Consider the following 20,558-nt stretch of genomic DNA (forward strand, 5'->3'; position numbering starts at 1 on the left):
ACAAAAGTAAAGCTTTATTTAATTCCAAACACCCCTTGTTGTGTATGCTGTGTTGTCAATAAGTGTATGTAAATACAGTAGCTTTCATTATCTAAAAAACAATTCAGCTCCTGGTCTAAAAAGGTCATATTGGGCATCATTCACCAGGATCTTTCTACGAATTTCTTTAAATGTGTTCTTGGGAAAAGTCCTAACAAGGAGTTCAGGATAATGATGGGTCCCAACTGAGCAAATCCCTAATGAGAGAATATTGGTAAATGTCAGATTTGTTGGGGAAACTGTGTAGGTGGATTTCAAGAAGTTTTTTCCCCCTATGAATGGTTAGTAAATAATGCTCAGTGTTTACATATGGTATCAGTGTTTAAAAAAAGTAATTATTTTACTCTATCTTCCCATGAGTTTACTAAAAATATGCACACATGCAATCAGTGAACATATGCAGAAGCTTGAGGCCAAAGGTAAAAAGCTCCAGGCTAAACCATTTTGCAGTTTTTACAGCATGTTCCTTTTGGCCTGGTGTGGGGGGACTCTGGTCCCTGAGGATTGCTAGCACTGTTTTGCGCTTTTCCTGCTCACTCACACACTCGATTCAGCTTACCAGTTAATTGCCAGGTTTAGCAGGTGTGTTAGAGTGGGGAAATTAGCGAACTATATTGGGATTCAGCCCCAGTCCTTCATTCCCGCTCTAAGCAAACTGGAAATAATGTTAGAATGGCAATTATGTATAAGAAGGAATACTTCTATTCCGCTATACCTCTAATATTTTGCATAGACTGTAGTCTTGATGGATCCTACATATTTCACATTAAACAAGTTAATCTCAGTCAGATCCATAATGATCAGAAGAACAAATACAGCTGCTTTGAATTGTCAATTATTATTCATTTTTTGCATTTTAACAAAAATGTCTGGCCCTCAGACACAGTGCTGGATGTAATTATTGGATGTATCTACAGAATAAAAAACAGCATAAAACATTTTCAGGATTTTGAAATCTGAAATGGACATGTTCCCATGACTAATTCACTGGCTACAACTGAAACTTTCAGCACAAAGAGATGGCCATATCTCCCAGCCAGTGACACAGAAAAACAAACACACATTATGGAGATTATACTGATCATACAAATCTGGGTTATTAGAAGAATAGTCTAATCATCTTCCATAAACTCACAAACAATAGGACAGCTGGGGATACATTGTTCTTTACGAAGAAAACGTTACAATGCTTATGAATATGAATCTGACACAATGAGAACCAACATAATCTCTCAAGAACTGAAATGACCTCTAGAAATGAATATTTTCATTTTATTTTCACTCTGAAAGATGTCTACTGTTTAAATCAGTTGAGCTACATTTCTTCAGGAAACTCTACTCTACTACTAGACTAACACTTTTTGCATCTCCGTTGTATTTAAGCAGATTGTATTTAAAGAGTAATTCCCTGAAGTAACTTTATTCTTAATTAAAGCAAAAGAAATGCATATATATTAAAATATTAATGAAATTTTTCATGCAGTGATTCCTTAAGACAACTTTAATATGGATTTTAAGCAGCTATTGAAACATTGAAATATGATGTAAGTGAACTGGATTATAAATTCATGAAGTATATGTCTTATCAATTCTCAGACAGAGAATTATTTTGTTATTGCATATTTTGCCAAATCGATGCCATTTCTCTCCCCAGGAAATTACATGTATAAATATGCACACACATTTTATTATTAAGCATATAGTGTCTTGTACATTGACCTAATTGCAAAAGTAAGATATGTTATTAAAAACAATAATAACTACTACTTAGAACACTAAAAAAATAGCATTAGTTACCTGGCCCCTCTCTCTAACTATAAATTTTACCATGAAATATAAAAATCTGGAATATTCACTGGAATAAGTCACATCTACAACAGGAAGTTACATCAGCAGGTTCTTCTGAAGACCATGGGATGACCAAAATTAAGTTCCCTCATTTGTTTTTCTGTTTGATCTGATTGTAACTATGACTGAGGAGTAGGGTTGCCATTTTTCCTGTAAAATACAGAACACCCTTTATTTGGCAATAACATTTTGCATCCTGTATTGAACCAATACAGGCAACTGTAGTGAGGAGGTAAATCCCAACATTCACTCTTGTTACTTAAATTAATTATTTGATAGTATTTGTTTATTTTTAAAATACAGATTTTGAGAAAATCACTAAAATGTTCTTAGTGGCCATTTAGCTATTTTTTATGTGTTTGCTAAAACTCAGTTCTGTTAATTTCAGTCTTGTTACATACATTAATACAGATATTTAAAAAATATATATTTTAAAAAACTCTCCCAATGGGTTAGCAACTAAAAATGCAAAAAAAAAGGTTGTCTATGAACTATTAATATTTTAAATTAATTAGGGGTAAAAAATAATAATAATATTATTAACTCTTTTCTGTTTGTTTTTGTGTGTGTGGTGTTGAGTTGATCTTATCCACTAAAAAAACAATATTGTTAGTTATCTGTATTTGTGAAACAGTTTCTTGCCAAAACAAAACAGGAAAAAAAGCAAAACTAAACTAAGCAGAGGTTAAAGAAGTTGGGAGTGAAGCTCGTCCAGCTGCTGCTCCTCCTGCAGAGATAAAGCAGGGCTGCTGACTGTAGGAGTCAGTAAGCCTCCTCTCTGAACTGCCTCCATTTCACCGGAGTCAACTCCGGTTCCATTTCCGCTTCCAGAGAAGCGCTGCTGCTGCTGCTGTCCGGCTGAACTCGGCAGGGTTTGGGAAGTGCTGGAGCTGAGAGGAGCTGCTGTTTATAAACTCCTGAACTAACGTTAACTGTTACACGCCGCTCAGTGCTGCACTTCTCTGTACTGAAGGCTGGAGCTGCTCTGAGGGAGGGAGCAGAGCCTGTAGGAGTGCTGTGGGAACTCTGTGGAAGTCAGAAAGACAGCAGTGATTTGTTTGGAGTCGGTGGGACAGACGGTTTCTCTTTAAATCACTGAGAAGAAGGAGGAGAAGAAGAAGGAGGAGGACCCACTCCACACAGGTAACACAACTTTAACTCAGCTTCTCACTGTTACTGCTCATTTCTTCTGCTTTCTTATGCATTTTGGCTCTTCTACTTAAAGGAAACAAGTGTTCAGCTCTGTTAAAGTTTGGATTTAACCTCGTGTTTGGTCTCCACAGTCTGACTCTGAGACTGAAGGTGAGAAATAATTAGTTTTTAGAGGTTTGGACACAATGTTATTACTAATTTAATCTAGCTATAAAATAGCTAGGTTAGCTGTACACAGATAACTTAGATACGTTAGTTGGCTTTATTAATCCCTGAAGGACATTCACATATTAGCTAAAGTAGCCCAAGGTTCAGCAATAGCAAATAGTAAAATAAAACCTATGAAAATAAAATGTAAAACTACAGAAAAAAAAATATGTGCATATGTTGTACAAAAAGTGTAATTCTATTTGTGGCTAGTTTGATAAATTGTATTGTGCATTGTTAGCATTCATTGAGCATTTAGCTTTACTGTTGTAACTTATATGATGTGCATGTGTTTAGCTAACCTAGTGTGTTTGTTTGTTGTTGTTGTGGTTCAGAAATGTTAGTAAGTTTGAGTGAACTAGAAAAATTGAGTGCTTTTAAAAACCAACTCTGGAAGTTTTGCTTCAAGAATTTCTAATATTGTTAAACTGGTACATACACATGTTTAAATGTCCTAAATAAATAAAGCATAAATAGAACTAAAGCACTGTTTATAAACGAAGCCAACTTACTGGCTCATTCACGCGAATGGCCTCTTGAGTTCAGTATGTTTATATCCATAAATTGTATGATAAGTCTTCATGGAATATGTATACATTTTTGTTTGGTATGTAAACACACATATTTTTATATACACTTGGACATGACTGTAACTCTATACAAAGCTATACTGGAACACACATGGAATTATTTTGTAAACAAAAAGTGTTAAACAAACCAGAATATGTTTTATGCTTTTATTTTCTTCTAAGTATTACATTTAGCTTTGAGGACAGATCTGCACACGCTTGGTATTTTAATCTCCGTGTCTTCATGTAGTACAGTCACCTGGAAAAGTTATCTAAGCGTCTTGAAGGCTTTCCTTCAGGCTGTGAAGCTCCAGTTCATCCTAAATCACCTCAGATCACCTCTCAGTTGATCAGGTTTAGGTCAGGAGATTGTGGATGGCAAACACTTTTATTTGTTTACTACATAATTCCATATATGTCCCTAAAAATACATTAAATAAAGAGAACCATTAAATGTGATTTTGACTGGTACTGTATAAATAGTAAACATATTAAGTAAATCAATCTAATTTAGTTCTACTTTAGTTCACATATGTAATGTATGACAAATTAAATCTGTCCCACATTACTCATCTTAAAATAATCTAAAACTAAAGGTTGTTCTGTATACTATGTAAAACTTTTATAATGACTTTAATAATGATTAATAAAATGCTCCAACTTTGAGTTAAATCTGTTCACATTGACTTCAGTTAAAAGTTCAGAATGATTGTCATTCTCTTTTAAAAATTGTTTTTGGATTATCCATATATGATTGTGTATGTTGATAAATGACTGAGATTTATGGTTCATATTTGAAGATGTCCAACTTAAATGATTTAGCATATAAGGAATAAATAGATATTTGTTGTATTATGGAAATACTATATATGTTTTATATAAAGGAATTCCATCCTTTCTTATACGTCATATATTTGCCATTGCTGTATATTAGATTTCTCTCTGGGAGACTAGTACCAGACTAATATAAGACGGTGATTAGGGCATAATGTAGTTGTGAGGTAATGGTAAATTACTCTGGCACACAGTATTACAATGGGACAGTGTTTGTGTGCTTTCTGCTGGTCATGCATTACCAGCCTGTGTAATCATAAGTGACTCAGTCAAAACTCCAAACTCATGGTGGGGGTGTTTGGGGGAGCCCATACAGACATGAGGAATGTGAGGAATTAAAACACACACATTCTCAGCACTTTGAGAGGCAACAGCTGAGTAATGATCAATATAAGAATGTGATGAGAGACTTTATGCTGGCTGTTGCTCTCTGTTGTTAGTCACCCATCAGTTTTGAGGCCTAATTTGGGCCTTTGTGTGTCGCTCATAACCAGTGTTTAATAATTATTTGTGTTTAGGCCTATTTTTCATTTCAGATTTCAGACATTGCAGATTTTTTTTTAGACTGGTGTTATATTATGTTATGGATTGTTGCGCTTTCTTCATGCCATGGTAAAAATGAAACTTGTTAAATTTGAGACCTGTGCCTGTTTTTTTGGTGTCTGAACTTTAGTCAGATCTATACAACATCGTATCAGTGGGTAGACTGTGGCTGACAACTTTCGACAGTTGATGAGTGGTTAATCAGTACTGCTTTGAATATATGTATGTTAGTGTTAATTTATTATCAATATTACAGAATACAGCTTTGGGGGAAAAAAAAGACCACTTTAAGTTCAGAAATCAATATTTGGTGGAATAATCCTGATTTAAATCACAGTTTTCATGCATTTTGGCTTGTTCTCCTCCACCAGCCTTACACACTGCTTTTGGAGAACTTTATGCCACTACTGGTGCAAAAATTCAAGCAGTTCAGCTTGGTTTAATGTCTTGTGATCATCCATCTTCCTCCAAGAATTGAACATTTCACCTAAAATAATATGTTTACACACACATGCAACCTCACACTCCTTGACAAAAATGACAAGTCTTTGTCTTGGTTAAGACGACCAACAAATCCATGGTGTCAGGGTGTGGGGTACAATTTTGTACAATACCTGATCATCTGTGGTGTTTAATACAGGTGCTTTGACAGCCCAACATTACGTTAATAAGATCCTGTGACTAGAGGCCCTACATTTTCTGAAGACATGCTCTAGCTTTTTAAACATGATAATGCTCATACACACACTGTTGTTTTTTGAGTTTAGCATTCATTATTTTATTTACTATGCCATGGCCAGCTGCTTCACCAGACTTATTGACCTCTAAATTTTTAAACATTTGACATTCCTGGAGAACTTTACCTTCTTGTGTTTACATTAGGGATGTACCATATTGAATTATATGCAATAATATCGGCAAAATTGTGAACGATATTATACCCTGAAATATCATGCCATATCACGCCTCTAATTATCAGGGTACTACCTTTTTAGCTGTTGTTAGCAAAAGAAAAATTCACACTTCTTACTTTACCCTTACTTCCTACTTCCTGTTATATATCTACTAGAGACAGATTATATCTGTTCAGTGTCATTAATTTGACTTATATGTAGATATGGATATATGGAGAGATTTGGAGTGCATTATTAGCTTTGGACAAAAGCGTCTGCCGAATGTAATGTAATGTAATGTAATGTAATGTAGTATCATGAAATTCTGGATCATTGACTTTCCTGAGACAAATCTGATAAAATTCTTGTACTTTTTATTATCTCAGTTAGGGGTGTGCCATATCATATTATATGCAGTAATAAAATTACATTTTATTTTGTTATATTTTGTTTTATTTTGTTCTTGGAAAATTCTTGTGTTTTGTCATATCACCAAAAGTTTTCGCAAAAATACCATAAAATATTGTGAGATTATTTTAGGGCCATATTGCTCACCCCTAGTGTACATATGTAGTCACCTACTTTGACTGTCATGTTTTATTCTGTTCTCCAGTGTATCGTATTGGATTCACCACAGTGTAGCTCTAGAGAAGGGTCTTTTTTTTTCAGAGAGGAGCCTGAACCTTTCTAATCTAACCCTGACCTCACATTCCTGTCAGGCTTCCTGCTTGGAGCAGGTTACTGCCCTTTGTGGCCTTCCACTGGGGGAAATTGGCGTCAGCTTCCTGCCTCTGTCCTGAACTGTGTTATATGGCACGTGTGGTGGAGCCTTTAGCTGGATGAGGCTTTTCCACTCCCTGCTCTGTATATGTGCTCCATCTTGCCCCTGCTTCAAAAGACTGTGGCCTGCCATTAAACCCACCGCACCCAGCATTGAACTCAATCAAATCAAACCCCCTCAGCTGGTTCTCATTGTTTCTGTACACTTGAATTGGCCTCTTTAAGGAGCTGAACGAAGCCAGCATATACCGCTAAAGCTCAACTTAGCAAACATCCTACTTAACGTATGTCGTGGCAGTTAAAAGCTGTAGCAGCAGCAGCAGCAGCAGTATGGGTCTTCACACTGTTTATAGCGTCGGTGGGTTGTGCTCATCATGGCGATTATTTTGCTTTTCCACCCTGATGTTCGTGAACGTTCCCTTTTTTCTCTGTGGTTGGCTGAATGAGCACACACACACACACGCACTCACACGCTGATACTATGCCGGAGGCCCACAATGACCGAGCTGTGCGTTAAATCAACAGTTTTGTTCTCCCTTTGACCTCATTGGCGCAGGCCTGCAGTGCCAGGCTGCTCAGTGCAGGCAGTGAGCTCTGGCCACTGGCAGAAACAAGAGTGTCTCTGTGTGTTTGGGAGTGGACTGGGCATTTCTGGCCGGACAGTTTGTTGGCTGTGACTGAGCAGAAACCGAGAAAACCACATGACATAAGCTGCCACACTTGCATCACCAATCAACATCATACAGCACAGCGCAGTGCTCGTCATGGTGGCTTACATTACAAATTGCCACAGACTGTGACGTCCGAAGTTTTGTCATGTAAAAGCCTTACAATTTTTTATATAATTAAATTTGCCATTGTTTACACATTTTATGGTGATTGGACCAATAGAAATGCTCAAATTTCCTTGGAATTAGGGTTGTACAATATATATCAGATCTCAAATAATGCAAAGAAAACAAGTTCATATTCATGAAGTTTTTAGAGTGGAATAACCCTGTTTTTTAATCACAGTTTTTATGCATGAAAACTGCATGAAAAATGTCCTCCTCCACCAGTTTTACACACTTCTTTTGGATAACTTTATGCTACTCCTGGTGCGAAAATGATTGCTTGGGATGGCTTGTGATCATCCATCTTCCTCTTGATTTTATTACAGAGGTTTGATTTTGGTAATATTTTTAAGTGGTCTCTTATTTTTTCAGAGCTGTATATGATTCTTAAACACTGTCTATATTTTAATGTTTTATCTGCACCATCTGTCACTGACTGACATGCATTATATAAATTGCTATGTTAATTTTTCTAAAGTTTTTAGGTATAGACATCCATTTTTGATGTATGATATAATTTTTGCTCATATCGTCCTGCCCTACTTAGAATGTAATCTTTTCTGTTTGTAGTGACTGAGGTTTTTTCCTTCTTCTATAAAGTTTGTACATGTATCGTATCTTGGAATGGAATCTCAGTGGTCAGGTCATATTTTAAGTCAAACTTTATCATTGATTCTTCTTAAAGCTATATGATGATAGAGAGAGAATAAATTTATTTACTCTGAAACAACAAAATTCCTAGCAATGTGATCATTTACAGTTCATATACAGCTGTGTATGAGACAGTGTTATTGGAGCTTAACATGCTTGGAGGAGAACACTAATTGCAAGATCTGTTACTTCAGCTAAGACATGTCCTGGCAGGCTAGCGTTACATTAAGCAATACATTCCTTAATCAAGCCCAGCTGAGCAGCATCAGGCCTGTGAGCACAGCCCTGTGAATATATTTATTCAAATACACACCTGTATCAGCAGTGTGTGCATCTTAAAGTAGCTGAATGCATTCATTAAAAAGAGTATCCACAAGATATATATGTTCACTATATACATATGTACTGTATGTAGTGGAGGACTGAAGGTACACATAAAAGAAAATGAGGAGTAGGGGTGGGCAATATTATATCGTATACAGTATACCGTGACACAGAAATATCATGATATTAAAAATCCATATCGTGATAATAGGGCTGTTCTTTCTTAAAAATAGTCTATTATTTACTGTGAAGCTTTAGGTGTATTTATTGTATAATTGTTTCAGTTTGCAGTTTATATGCATGCATTAAATATTCTGCAATATTATTTGCTGCATTATATTATTTTATGCTATATTATTTATTTTGCCACATTATGATTATACTGTTATACTATTATACTATATTCCTGAAATGAATTAATTATTTTAGTTTTCCTATATCGCCAAGTATATCATTATCACAAAAATACCCTGAAATATCGTGATATTATTTTAGAGCCATATCGCCCACCCCTAATGAGGAGTTTACTTTATTTAAGTACACACATCATACACTACACATTAAGAATATATTATATCAACAGATGTATTGGCAAAGAAAAATGATTGATATGCAGCATATACAAATGTATGAGGTTCACATTTGAATCAAGTATATCCAATACACATACACAGAACACATTAATATACATAGTCCAGTCATTGAGCATTATATAAGAGCAGGTAATGAATAATTACATTAATAAATTAGGGCTCAGCTAGAATGTTAGACTATATGATGACTTGTTCACAGCTATGTTGTAATTATAAACAAAAAAGAAAAATCATCATAAGGATGTCACTCAGTCACAAGACCCGAAGCAGCCCAGGAATGCTGACTCTCCGTTCAGGCATCTTGTAAGATGATATCGAGTTTTATGGTGGGTGGTCAAGCGCAGGGGAATAGGAGATTACTAAATTCATAATCTGGACTCTGACTCTCTCTCTATCGCTCTCTCTCTCTCGTGTTGTGGAGTGTTATGCATCTCTGTAATGTAAGCTCTTGTCTATAAGGCGAGCACATTCTGTGACTATATTTTAACACCTCAGCCTGACCACATGCTGGGCTTTACTGTCTATTCTATTTTAGAGGAGGGTTTGGAAGTTGTGGCTTTCAGGCAGCTGAACTGTGGACATCAAGAAAAGCCTTTGAGCTACAAAAATCCTTATAAACACTATATGTGCTTATAAACACAGCATGCTGTCCAGAAGAATAGAGGTTTCCTGTTGTTTCACTTGCTGCACTGTGGTGTGAGTGTGTAGTTACTGTTCAAGTGTGTTATTTTGATGCTCTGTGTTTTTATGAACCAAATGAACCCATGCACAGCAATTGGCTGCATGTTTTACCATGCCTTTATGGAAACGCTTAAGTAACTGTAATTCATGCATGAACGCCTACAACTATACTCTCTTGCAATTAATCAGTAATAGGGGTGGGAGTTGCAGGGCGTCTTGCAATACGATAGGATCACAATGCTTTGCGCATGTGAAAGATACTTACAATACTGTGATTCTGCGATACTCAATATGTCATAGGACAATTCTCTACAATGCTTCATGGCATCTGTGTTACTAAAGAGGATTGTAGTATGTGTTTATTGGTGTTAGTTTCACAGAATTCCACGACCAATATTATTCACCACAGGTTTACCCTATTCATGTGATTAGTGCCATCATGTGGAGTAAAGAAGCATTATTATATTTTTTGCACTGTAACGTACACTTTAAATACTTTAATTTTCCAAAAAATCTAAATATGAATGCTAGCAGTCAGGATGTATAGAACAGTAAAGCCACTATGCAGAAGTACAGCGTTAACAGAGTTTCAGTGAAGTTTCTCCAGCACTGAGGCTGGATGCAGCATTAGCATTAGCCACAAAGCACTGTGCTAGCTCTTTCGCTGCTCAGGGGCGAGTACGTCGAAATGTAGTCTAGGTGTTTGCCGTGTTAAAACAAGCTATGTGGCATGAACCCTTTAGCTGATAACACCCTGGGTCACCAGAACACACTGGGTATCTCAGTCTAGCGCTATCAGGTGGCATGTACGTTCCGCTAGTACTAGCGGATAATACTAATGCTGCTGCACCCAGCCTTAGTGCTGGAGTAACTTCACTGTAAACTCACTCTTAGACAAAATATTTGAAATCTAAGCTTACTGTAAATAAACGGAAGCGCTTTACTTACCCAAATAAATGGTTTTCAGGAGAGAAATCTGTGTAGATTAACATTTCAGCACTCGTTTGACTTTGCTCACTTCGATGTAGGCATCCTCACCAGCATCATTTAATGCGCTTTATAATCCGGTGTGCCTTATGTATAAAATTGTACCAGAAAATAGACGTTTATTGATACAAAAAATGCAGTAGACAGTTTTTATTTGTTTCTACTGAATGTTTGGAAATTTTATACTGTGTAAAACATCAACACTTGTTCTGTTGCAGTAGTATATTATTGAAATGTATATTTATTTTTTTATTTTAAGTGTTTTACCATATCACCAGGATTATTGTTATCTCAAAACTAAATATCATAAAATGTCTTAAAAATATCATGATCATATTTTAGGGCCATATTACCCACCCTACCTTCAAGTGTAATATCTTTCAGAGTAATCAGTATTGTCTTTGTTTTAGCTTCAGTCCATTTATTTTTTTTTGGAAACTCATGAAGCCTAGTACTGGTTAGTCTAGTGATATACTTGTTCTTTGGCCATGTGCTCAGGTTGACAAATGGCTGCGTTTTGACTAATGGTTATATTTGTTTGTGTCTTATGCATGTTACTGGAGGCCTTCACTACAGTGCAGATCAGGCGTCTGATGTCCGGTAGACAAGAGACACGGTTGGCTTTGTCCCCACTCCGTTCCTTCAGCCTTTTCCACCATGTGTTGGACGTAGTGGTCTCAGATTTGTTTCTATTCCACATTAACACATTTTCACATCAAAAAGTAAATCAATCCGGATCTCTCGCCAGCTTTTCTCATGAGCATATGGACGCTTTGCAGTGTCAAGCACACATCATACAGCTGCTTCTCAAAACTTTCCTCTAGTTTGATGTCACTGAATGCTGCCCCGCCCTTAGTGGTTTCGTTTGTACTGCACCTTAATTTCTGAAGGACGTGTACCAACACACCGAAAAGACTCCATATACATCATGCATATGTGGCCGCATAGTTAAACCTTAGTGTTCTGTGTTGTCCAAAATCAACTGGAAACTGAACCAAAATCAAAATCTTATCACTGTCATATCAAAACTATATAAAAATCTCTATCTCTCATACTAGAAAAAATGTCAAAATCTGAATGAAAATTGCAGCATTAGATGTGTTGACCTGTTGATGCATGGCCACCACAAGACCTCTGAAGATGTTCTGTGCTATCTGGCACCAAGATGTTAGCGGCAGATGCTTTAAGTTCTGTAAGTTGAGAGGTGGGGCATCTATGGATTGCTTCAGTAAGCCTTGGGCACTCGTGACTCGAGATGTTGCCGCTTGGACAACTTTTAGTAGGGACTGACCACTGCATTCCAGGAACACCCACAAGACTGACCAAATATTTCCATATTTCCTTCTTCCAACACATCCACTTCAAGAACGGACTGTTTGCTTGCTTGCTAATATGTAGATTCCAACCCTTGGCAGATTCTACAATGTGTTTCACTTCAGCTGTCAGCAGTTTTACTATTATGGCTGTATTGTGATGTAAAATGCCATGTTAAAAGTCATGGGATAGGAACTGGTATCATGTCTCATGTCCCATGGCACATGGAAGGTAAAGACTCTGCACTGCCCTGTGAATTATTAGTGTGGGGTGTTCTGCATTGCATGTAAATGTGGTGATTTCTGCAAGAGTTACTTGTCTGTTTTCACGATCATTACCACCCACTGCGCTGTATCCACTGCAGGTAATTTAGCCTACTATAACATATTTCCAGTACACACGCTGCACTATGGCTGAGACATTTTAACATCCACACGATTTCAGAAGTGGAATGTACCAATCCATCAAGCAATCACTATTAGGATTTACTCAATAATTCCTCACAACTTATACAAATGTTGTCATTTCATAATCTAAAATCATAGATGATAATTTAAATACTTTAGAAGAGACACCCTGTAGTCATTGGTAAATATAAAAGCATAACTTGCCTTTATTTTCTGTTTAGTCATGATGCTAAATAGTCTGTTACCTCAGGCTGGAATGTTCTGTGGAAGGAAGTCCTCCATGAAATGATCTCTGCAGTGTTTTGTTGGTGTTTCTGTTGGGCATCCTGCTAGTAATTAAGAAGTCTTATCTCCACTGTCTCTAACCGCTCTGTCTCGGATTGAGTTTGGACTGTGCGGGTATTTGCTGCTCACATTGTTTGCTATCAGGGGACAGCACTGAGCTCAAGGCTAGGAAATGGGTGGGCAAACAAAACAAGCAGGGATTTTGCAATTTCACTTGTTTTCTTAGGCTTTATTAGAGTCTGCATGAGAGTCTGAGAAGTTACAAATGTGCACACAGGTTTTTAATATATTGAAATATTGAAGTACAGCGCATCATGTGCAACAAATGAAGACACCCAATGAAAATCTTTGTCTTTTTGAACAAATTTAAACATTTTGACATTTGATCTTCGTTTGAAGATCTTTAGATATGTAGAGACCTAATGTAACTAAAGTAGGGATGGTTTAAAATGCCAATAAAGCACTTTTGTTGTTTGGCTAAATAAGTGAAAAGACAGTATATCTTTTGCTGAACAGGGATTTAATCTAAAGTCATATTGCATTGTGTTCTTTAATGTTGGGATTTATTTCAATAGTTCAGGAAGTAGCTAAATTAATAAAAACCTGTGGAAAAGCTGTATTTAGTATTTAGCCATCACTCAGATGATTTATTTCATTCTGTTTCAGTAAATCCCTAATCTAAAGACACAAAACTGAGGAAATTTAAAAAACAAAATAATAATAAATAAATAAAAAAAAGTGAATAAAAATGCTATTTTCTGGTGAGGAAAAATTCAGGACATCCCTCAATACTTAAAGTTTGAGGTATGGCACATCATCTACAGATGATCTTATATAACCCTGAGACCTTATGTTAGTTTTACATTTGATTGAGTCATGAAGTAAGTGGATCATCATGGGCAAATCCAAAAAGCTCTCTTCAGGCCTTCAGAAAGAAGATGCAGTTAATGCAGATGGCAGGGCAGTTACCACCGCTTCTGTGGTTATCATTCATCCAACATCCTGACCTTACCAATGCTCATTTTGCTAAATACTAACAGATCTTCACAGCATCCTAAAGAAAATCTTCCCAGGACACTAGAGACAGTTAACCCCTTTTATTTAATGCAGTTGATTACGAAAGAAACTATAAATGAGCATGAGTCCCAATACTTTTGTCCATATTATTTACTTTTGTTCACACTGCTTGATGTCTGACACCCACACTTCCGTACAAGTGTTAGTAATTCAGACCACATGCTTGTTCTGATTTTAGAGACGTGCGACTTTCATAGAGCGTAACAGACTTCCATCACATTGTTTCATGACATGCAAGAGCACACTTTAAAGGCGGATGTTTTATGGGGTGAAAATGAGATCATTATGGATTGGACGCTGAAGAATGAAAGCTGAGATATGCACTCAGAGTCAAAGACCCCGCAGTCCAGTTCTTATCCTGTTTCAGCTCTGGAACTGTGCAGGTCAAAGCCATGTGACAGCTTGTATTGAAGACATGTGCTAGAGTTCACGGGGGCGTCACAGACAATAGAATAATTTAGCTAAGTGAAGCCAGACTCAGTCGAGTCTGTAGAGTCTGGCATTGGAAGTGTGATCTCTTAAAGTTAGGAGAATATGCACCACAACTGCTTAACCCTGCTGAATGTATTTTTATTATAAGAAAGACATCTTTTTATTAAGAGGGAAAGACTGATCGTACAACGTTGTTTGCTTTTTTATTTATTTATTTTTGTCCAATTTTCTCACACTGTTAAAGGCCAGTTACCCCACCCCCTCACTGTTTAAATCTAAATTTTGTCTTTTTTAATAGTTTAGAAACATAATTTTCAGAATAGTTCATATGGTCTATCTGTGCAAACTCAAAACCTTTTTTTTTTTTGTAAGTTAAATATATTTTTTGATGCATAAACATCAACAAAACGAAACAAGAAAAATGTTGAATGTGGAAGTTTTAATCCAGTGTAACTTACTTTGTATATACAATTGTTTGTGGACACTTGGGGCAATTCTAGTATTGGAGATTTAGGGGTTCTGAAAAGTGCTGCAATGAATGGTTGATATCCGCAATGTTAAAAATTAGTTTACTTATTGTTTGTTCATAACAGTAATGCACTACAAAAAGTGCCCAAGCACAACAGATTAAATATTCGTACTTTCCCTATTTTATCATCTTTTTGACATTTAAAGAGTATTTAAATCCCTTGTTGAGCTGTTTCTTTCCTTTAAAGTGATTGAGAAATTATAGACTAATCGAATAGATAATAATCAGATTACTCGACTACCAAAATAATCATTAGTTGCAGCCCTAGTGCTAAGTACACAATGAGCCAGATACAATTAGCAGATACAAAGGTAATAAAAGTGTATACGCATACGCAATGTTTACTTAAAATGTAAAAAAATAAAAGGTAGTTAAAATTCTATTTAAATTAGCTAGAGACACTTCTCATCTACGTCACAAAAAAAGATGTATCGTGATGACAAATGTGTCCTGGCCTGACACTTTAAACACAATGTAAAAGCAGGTTGGAGGGGAGTTTTGCTCAGGCACAGTACAGACAGCTGGGTCTAGTGTGAGTACACCCTTAGATCGCTTTCTATACTCAGCTGTAGAAAACATTCCTGCTGAGTCATGAAAGGGATTTTCCATAGACGCTTAAGCGAGGCACCTGGAATCTGGAGTTTTTCAGGTTTAGACTTGATCTTGAATCCAGTCCCCAGTGTCTTTATAATTATTTCATGATTTCATCAACACAAATAAAACTATTATTAAATCTGTTCTCCTAGTCCAGTCTGGCCTGAGGGGTGTTGTAAATTAAAATGTGGGCCGGCTGGTTGGTTTAGAATTCCCTGTTTAAGATGAAAAAAGATATTAAAATATCTTTTCAGGATTTTCACTATATTTTTCCAGAAGGTAAAATTTAATTCTGATACTACTCCATGTCATGATATTAATATTACATTATATCTATCCAGTATACAAGTAAAATTTTGACTATATTTGGCAGCTATAATGTGCTTGTTTCCTTAAGTATGAATGTCTTAAAACGTTTGTTACATTCTGTGTACAGAATGTCCTGCAATGTGACTACTGCACACATGCACTTTCATTACAATCCTGTGACACTTCTTAAATTTTTGAGTCAAAATGTCATAAAATCATTGTATTTTGTATACCAATCTCGTAAAAATGCCAAAATCTTGTATTTTCATTGTATCCCCATTACCTTTTTTACTTTTTGATCAATGCATTGTGTTGAAATTCCTTGATTAATGGACCGATAGCAATGCTCCAAAGTGTAAAGAAAAAAATGCTGGAATCAAATTATTTGCTTGAAGATAAAAGTTTGCAAATTTGCATAATATGGACTATAAACTGAATACGGCTTAGTTTGAGAATTGTATCATTAAATTAAGGAGTCAACCCAGTTGCATGGGCAGTGTGATTGTAGAGCTGTCAAAGTGTGTTTGGTTACTGTACTGTAATGCTATTGTCTGATTTAAAACTTCAGAGAGCTGTCAGCCTATAAAAGAGCAGGACATTCTAAAAATCAGGTCACCTCTAAAATCAACAGATTCAACCACTATAAAAGGAGACTCCACCACAATAATCAAAATGAAAATATTTTAGCATGATAGCCTATCGTTACATCTTCTGTATACTAAATGTCATCACAACTTTGCAAATGAAACGCCTAATTCATCTTATACATGATAGGGCCTCACTCAAACTCTGGTAATTCTGTAATGTCGCCTTTTCTTCAGCACGCTGGCCAGCATTTAGCTTAGGTGTACGGCAGTGTCCGGATTTGGTGTGGGCATTCCTAAACTATCTGTCCCCTGAGGTAACAGTTCATGATCAGATTACATCCTGCTACCCAATGACTTAGTAGGTCTGTGTACTTTCTGTTCAGATTTAGCCAAATCCTGCAAAGCTGAGAGAGCCAGTATTTACAGTACTGATAGAGGGAAAGCAACCCGAGAACTAATGAAATATTCCAAAATGTCAGGGAGTGCGTCACCTGACGTCAGTCCAAATCAGCAGCTGTTCACTTCAGACAAGGGACACTTCAGACAAGGGACAGACTTAGTCCCTGGCCATTACAGGTATATTACACTTAAAAAAACAAAATGTAAAAATCTTAAAATAAAACTTAACTTTTTTTAAAACCATCAGTTCATAATTTTATGTGAGTTTGTCATATGTTACTAATGTGACATACTTTAAATTTAATATTTTAGCGCTTAACTATTAAATGATTGACCACATGTATTTTGATACATGTGAAATTTATTTTTTATGAAAATCTCACTGGTGTTACATTAATTTGGTACCCACTTCTTTTAAATAAATACACACAAAAAATAAATACACACAATAATGACTTATTGGCATTCAGCCAATAAGTCAAGTAATAACATAGTATACGTTTAAATGTAAAGAATTAAGACATTTTGCCATTACAAAAGTGCGTGCTGCTGCGTCTTGATGTTGGTGTTTAAGTGTTGAGGGTTGATTTGTTAAAGCATTGTTGGTAGAGATACTTCTGTAAAGATACTTCTGTATCTTTTTAATGTCTGCATATTTTTAAAATCTTAATGGAAAGATTACACTAGAATTTCCTTTGACACATTTTGCCGTGCTGGATCTTTGTGATTGCTTTGTGCATGTGTCTGTGCTGTTTCTGAATTTAAATAATATAACCAAATAGTCTTGTAGGCAGTCAATTTTAAGATTTGACTTTTTTAAGTCAAAGTAATTCTAATCTACAATTCAGATACTGCCTCTTCAGATTCAACTTATCTTCATTCCAGTATCTAAAGTATGTTTGGGTTGTTTATAAACCACTGCTGAAAGTACTAACAATATGCTGTTAAAGTACTTTGGCCACTCTGGCTGCAAGATAAAGGCCAGTGAGGCCAGGTTCTGAGAACAGAGCGTGTCTGAAGCTGTTTGTTTGGCAGCCATGTGGCCACGTCTGTCCCACTGATATAAACCATATTTGACACAGCTTTAATTCAGTCATTAGTGTATCTGAAGGCAGCAGAGAGCAGCTTTGATTGCCTTGTGTGTCCCAGCAGCAGCAGGAGCAGCAGCACAAGAACAGACTGGTCCTGGGTCATTTACAATGCAATCACACTAATTCATTCTCTAGGCCCTTTCCTGGATTGCATTTCCGGACGCATTATTGAATACTCCCAAATATGAGCATTTTATTTTCCAAGAAACCATTAGGACCTTGACATTTGGAGCAGCTGAACGATATTTACTCAGAAATGTGACTTTATTAATAGCCCATTAAGAAAAGGCCAGTTTACTGCAGGCAGAAAGCTTTTTCCTCTATATATAGCTGTCCTCAGGTGACCCGACTCAGGTTGCGTATTAATAGCTGGCGTGGAGATGAATGGATGCTTTTTTTGAAGTTCAGACTTGAAATGTCACTGCGGCACTCCCACATTTCCCTTTCCTATATGTGAATGTTTTAATTCAGGCCCTGGCCTGCGTGTGTGTTTCTTAGAATAACACTCTGAGGTGGCCCACTGTCAGCACATCAATTCAGCCTGGCAGTCCAGCTGCTAGTTATGACATGAACTCATTTTTATAGGTTTTCTCTTGTTGCTGTGTTGAGTGTAGAGGCTGACAGCAGCAGTATTACAAATTAGTGTTTAATGATACGTGAAATGGCCCATGTCTTGCTCCCAGTTGGCTTCCAACATCAGTAGATGTTTATATCTGTTTGAATGTAGGTTGAGCTTTCAGGTGATCAAAATGTAATGTGAGGGCAACGTTTAAAAGGCAAAATCAATTTGCTATAGAATAATGAAGTTGATGTTAAGGAGATTTTTTTTTCCTATCCTCCTTCTATGTTCTCCCTCTGCCTCCATTGATTCCTTTCACTACATTTATTATTATATACATAGTCCTTCACAGTCTGACATCACAATCAGGAACTGCTTTTCTGCTCATCATCTCCAGAGTGCTGATCATTGTTACCTGTTTTTCATTTATCTTTCTGTTTTTAAACATCTTTGAAATGTTTTGCGAAGTATTGCAAACACTTTTCTTTTGTTTTTGCCTTCTTGAATTGTCACTTTAGGCTATACTCATGTTCAGTATGTTTGCTGATGCTCTTGTCTGCTGCTTCATGCACCACATTGTAATCCACTGTGTTGTTACCGTAAGCCTGCTTCAGTTTGTTTGTCATGGGTTACACCTATGTTTTTTCCAACTTTTTACTCCTTTGAATGCCTACAGTATTGTCTATTGTAACTTTTAGAAAGCTGATATTTTGTCTCATATTGTGGTGTTTTTTTAGGTAAATTCACATTTACTTGTGAGGTATTGTTCCCAAAGCCCAGTGTTGTGTTTGACGGCAAACTGGTTTTAATTTTGAATGAAATTTGTATTCAAAGGCTTTCTGAGGTTCACTTGATGTCCAGTCTGGTGGGTTTTATTTTATTTATTATATTTCGGTCATGAAATTTGTACAAAACTGCTTTTTTATCCCCTAAAATTAAGTAGGCTTGGGTAGGCTTATCTGTTGGATTTATATATATTATGTAACCTCTCTTTTTTAGTGAGTCAGTAAAATGCATGTTCTCTTATTGAAATGTTTCTAAGGTTCTCATGAATGGAGATGAAGCTGACCCTAATGAATAAATAGACAAATCAGCAGGGTTCTTTATCTGCAGTTATTGTGACATGTACTGGAAGAATGACACTTTGGAGGAAGAACCGGTAATTTCTTCTTTTTTTCATCCTTTTTTTATGGCAGTTGGTTCAGCTGCAGGGTTTTGTATGCCACAATGGTGTCCTGAAATGGGTTTCTGCAATGAACCCTGCCGAGCAAATTAAACTCGGGTCAGCAATACAAATCTTCACCACCTTGCGCAATATCACACCTCCCAATATGAGGACTGCCAGCACACAATGCCTTATGCATTTCCAATCTCAGGCTTTTAAAGCCCTAAACCTTCTTTCCTCAGCGTCCACAATGTCCGTGTTTAGATAAAGAAACAAACCACCAGGGATTAGAGCTGGGCAATGAGTCTAAAAATAATTTTTCCCAATAGCGAATCCACATTTAGGGCAGCAGGCTAGATTTAACCATGTCATGGGAGTTAAATAGTATCTGCATTATGTTAGCAGTGCTGCTGTTTAGTGCAGTGTTCTGCTTTTTCTCTAAAAGTATTGTTCCATAAAAATATATTGCAAGAACATTATTTTCAATTAGATAGAAAGTACAGCTTGGTTATTTCAGGTCGTTTGTGTAGGTACTCCCTGTACTCTCTTGTTTCGCAATAAGGTCACTTTATTGTCCAGTACTGGATTGAGCATGGGGTCAGTTTCCATTATTATTCAGGGTCTGTGGTGCCAGATAAAGGCCTTACACCAGGTGAACTTTCTGTACAGCACTGCACTGCACTGAAACTTAGATATAGCATTGTATGTTTTCTAACATGGATCAGACACAACATTAAAACCACTGTGCATTAAAAAGAATGTGTGGGTCCTCCTCTTGTCTCCAGAACAACTCTGATCCTAAAAAGCACAGACTGCATAACATATCAATGTGTCTTCTGAAGATAAAGTATCTGGCTCCCAGACTAATATTGTGAG

General features: G+C 36.5%; 1 protein-coding gene across 2 annotated transcripts in view; it reads left to right on the plus strand.

Annotated features, from left to right (window-relative positions):
* Positions 1 to 2,674: 2,674 nt before the first annotated feature.
* The window catches only part of tspan9a (tetraspanin 9a), a 320,549-nt gene continuing 302,665 nt past the window's right edge, over positions 2,675 to 20,558 (plus strand). The window contains exon 1 of one of the 2 annotated variants that reach the window (XM_022679616.2): positions 2,675 to 3,030. The gene's annotated coding sequence lies outside the window, so the exon portion shown is untranslated. Of the gene's footprint in view, positions 3,031 to 3,134; positions 3,190 to 20,558 lie in introns of those variants that run through there. The other variant, XM_022679617.2, reaches the window with a different exon arrangement.

The sequence above is a fragment of the Astyanax mexicanus genome, chromosome 9 (assembly GCF_023375975.1).
Source record: "Astyanax mexicanus isolate ESR-SI-001 chromosome 9, AstMex3_surface, whole genome shotgun sequence".
NCBI classification, from domain to species: Eukaryota; Metazoa; Chordata; class Actinopteri; order Characiformes; family Acestrorhamphidae; genus Astyanax; species Astyanax mexicanus.